The sequence below is a fragment of the Dasypus novemcinctus genome, chromosome 29, assembly GCF_030445035.2.
Source record: "Dasypus novemcinctus isolate mDasNov1 chromosome 29, mDasNov1.1.hap2, whole genome shotgun sequence".
Taxonomy (NCBI): Eukaryota; Metazoa; Chordata; class Mammalia; order Cingulata; family Dasypodidae; genus Dasypus; species Dasypus novemcinctus.
In genome coordinates this window covers 39,087,009-39,090,725 of record NC_080701.1, presented here as the reverse complement: position 1 = coordinate 39,090,725, position 3,717 = coordinate 39,087,009, and the positions used below count along the sequence as shown (strand labels likewise).

At 40.0% G+C, this 3,717-nt stretch overlaps 1 pseudogene; it reads left to right on the top strand.

The window, feature by feature from the left end:
• Positions 1-3,180: 3,180 nt before the first annotated feature.
• On the top strand, positions 3,181-3,717 carry LOC131276595 (COP9 signalosome complex subunit 8 pseudogene; annotated as a pseudogene).

Here is a 3,717-nt window from a genome sequence, read left to right as displayed (position 1 = left end):
GATGGCACGGTCAAAGTGGTGGCTCTCTTTCTGAGTTATCTCTTCTTTCAGTTCTAAGCTTAAATAAAACCCAACAAATGGGTAGAGATCCAACCTGGGTCACCCTGCACTGATGTAGCCCAATCAAATGACCCCACACTCATGGGAATGGATGGGTTCAAGAACATAACCTTTCCTAGCCTTCACAATATTTAAACTTTCGCACTTAGTCTATTGGAAAGCAATAGACACTTCACCTCTTTTATGACTGCTGTCACATGATAATCCTTTTTCATCCTTTTACTTTCCATCTCTTTCTTCCTTTGAATCTAAGGCATCCTTTGCAGATTACACTTTTAAGGATCTGGCCACTTTATCGAATTTATCAGTCAGACCAATGCCTATTCAAATAGACACAGTTCTCCATTTATTCAGAATATGAATTTTTCTTCCCTGAAAACATCAACCCGACAAAACTACCATCTGTGGACTTACAGAACATCTTATCCTTCATCTTGATATTCCACACAGCTTTGCTCCTGATCATGGAACCCGCTTCATGGTTAATGAAATGCAGTACTGGGCATATGCTAATGGAATTCCCTCATCTTTCATTTTCATACTGGAGCAGCTGAATTGACACATCAGTGGACTGACCTTTGGAAGATTCAATTATGCGGTTAGCTGGGTGGCCATACCTTGCAGGTCTAGATAAATGTCCTCCAGGAAGCTGTATGTACACTCAATTACAATCTAATATATGGTTCTGCCTCTCCCAAAGCCATGATTTGTGAGTCCAGAAATCAAGGGATGGCAATGGAGATAACTCACTAGTGATCCTCTACCAAGTGTTTTTGCTTCTTATCACCAAAACTTATGATTTTTCCTCCAGGAAAATAAAAAATGATTTCATTGAACTGGAAGTCAAAATTGCTGTAGACCACTTTGGTTTCCTCACGCCTCTGAATGAACAAGTAAAGACAGGATTGAATGTCCTAGCTGAGGTTATTGATCCCGATGACCTAGGGGAAACTAGACTGCTACTTCAAAATGGAAGTATGGAAGAGAATTCCAGAATACAGAATATTCCTTAGGGTATCTACTTGTATTTCCATTCTCTGTGATTAAAGTCAAAGGAGAACTCTAACAATCAATTTGCACAGGACTACTAATAGCCCATGCCATTCATTAAAAAGGTATGGGTTACTGCATTAGGGAAAGAACCAGAGCCAGCTACTTCGTTTGTTGAAGGGAAATGAATTATGCGTGTGTAATAGAAGTAGGTGTTTGTAATTACCAGTTATGATCATGTGACCATTTGCCGCAACAAGGACTATAATTGCTATTAATATTTATTTTGTTAGAAGCATTTTTGCATATGAATATGTTTGTGTATAAAGCAAACATCTTTCTTTACATCCCTCTCCTATCCCTGTATAAGATTAGTTGTATTAACTTTGCATCATAGTATTTATGTTGGAGGATAGCAAAGGTAAGAGTGAATATTGGTAACCCAAGTGCTTGCATCCTATTTTGAGGAAACATTAGTGAAGTTTCAGTAGTACACAGGATAGTTGTATCATGTCAGATGGAAATGTGCTTTTGTTATTGTCTTTATTTGGAGATAAAGTATAGTTTATCTGAGATGCCAGTCGGTGTCCAATTGGCAATGGATAGACAGTTATGATTAGTTTTATGTGTTCAGTTGTTTGTCACAAGCTGCCCTAGTTGTTTCTGCCAAGTTACTTGATAGATGGGATTAGTGCCTAAAAATGTTTTGACTCTAAGCAAAGGAAGTTACGACGAACAATATGATTGGGACTAATGCAAACAGTGAGAGGTCTCAGAAGGGAGAAGTGGGTATTCCAGGTATCATAAGGAGTACTTCCACAAGACTACACCTTCCACTGCCTCCTCTAGTTCCAGCATAAGGAATACAGACAGAAGATTTCAACTACCCTCATACTGGAATTTCCAGGCTCTGCACCCTCCTTCAACCAAATGAATCAATTCCTTAAAAGGAATCTCTTCCTGTATATATATTTCTCTTACTGGTGACCCCTGATTGACCCTGATTCTCTATAGAGCTTCCAAAGAAGAAGATGGGAGTGTGGAACTCTCTTTATTTTTCCATTTTTAAAACAAACTTTTTAAGCTTATCGTTCATACATGAACATACATAAACAATAAGTGTATAGTAATTGTGTGGACTTAAAAAACAACTATGCATAACATGACACAGGACTCCCATAGGTCATGTATCACAAACACATTGCATTTTTGTGAAATGTAATACATTATGTAAGAGTGTGGTCTAAGTAAAATTATACTAAGTATACTTTAAGTATAATTATAGTAAGTATAATTTGGAAGACTTTTCAGTGGTATAATAACCGAAGGAAGAGAAGATATTTGAATAGCGTTGAACTAGTTTTGGGAGGAGATCCAAGTTGTGGTCACATATTTGAAAAATACTGCAATTTTAGTTTCCCAGCTCCTAAAAAGACATCATTCATGGAATGGCTTCAACAATGGAAACTTACTGGATCATGAATCTCAGGCTCGAAGTCAGAAATTGAGATGTTAGCAAGGTGTTGCTCTCCCATTAAGACCTTTGCCTTCTGAGGCTGGCTGCCAGGGACCCTGGGCCATTGGCTTATCTGTCACATGACAATACAAAGCACATCATCTTCCCTTTTGTTTTCTGAGTTCAACTGACTTGCAGCTTCTGGCTGTTGACCATGACCACTTCTTCTGTGTCCATTTTCCTTTGCTTGTAAGGACTTCAGCTATTTTGGAATAAGGCCCACCCACATTCACTTTGTATTCCATTTGGGCATACTTTTACTCATACCATCTTCAAATATCTTAATTACAAATGGGCCCACATCCATGGGACCAGGGGTTTGGGCCTGAAGTTGCCATTTGTGGGGCACATGATTCAGTCCCCAATACCTTCCTTGAGAAGGAAGTGTCCATGCCATATGGACAAGAATTCTATGGGAACCTGTGATAAGCAGAATTCTAGGCTATCCCCAGGACTTCCCACCCTCTCGTGTCTAGTGTGTGCATAAGTCCAAGCTCTGTGATTGAGATGAACTTCACTCCCTTGATTATGCAGTGCATCAGGACAAGCACCAGGGACTCAAGGCTCCTGGAGGAATTGCTACACCCTTATGTGGTCAGCTTGTAGCTTTATATCTGCTCCATAATGACATGCATAATGCAAACTCTCTTTGGAAAGGAATGCCACCAGCTATAAAATCTGCCCATTCTGAACTTGTGGTAGTTTGGTCAACAAGACATAGAATCTGGTGGAGGTATTTTCCTGGGATCCTATGACCATCAATACCTACCTGTGTCCTGAGATGGTTCAGCTAATCATGGAGATATGAAGAGATGCAATGAGGACACTTGTGTCATTGCCAATGACTTTGCCTGTCCTTCTGTAAATGCCAGTGACTTTGCAGCTTTTGTCAGCCTTCATGGTGAAGAGGCTGTGAAAGGGATATTGTAACACTAATTGCAAGCCGACTCCACCACAAAAAGAGTTATACTCAAAAAGCCAGTGGCAGGGACCTTGAATGTTTCCTTTAATAGGTTTATTCTCTTACCAGAGCTGCCCCAGTCCCACCAATCCCCAATGCACAGCAGGTCGTCAGAGTGACCAACACCATGGCTTTCCTTGAAAACTGATGGGGCATTCTGACTTCAAGATCCACCTTCAGAGTCCTTAAT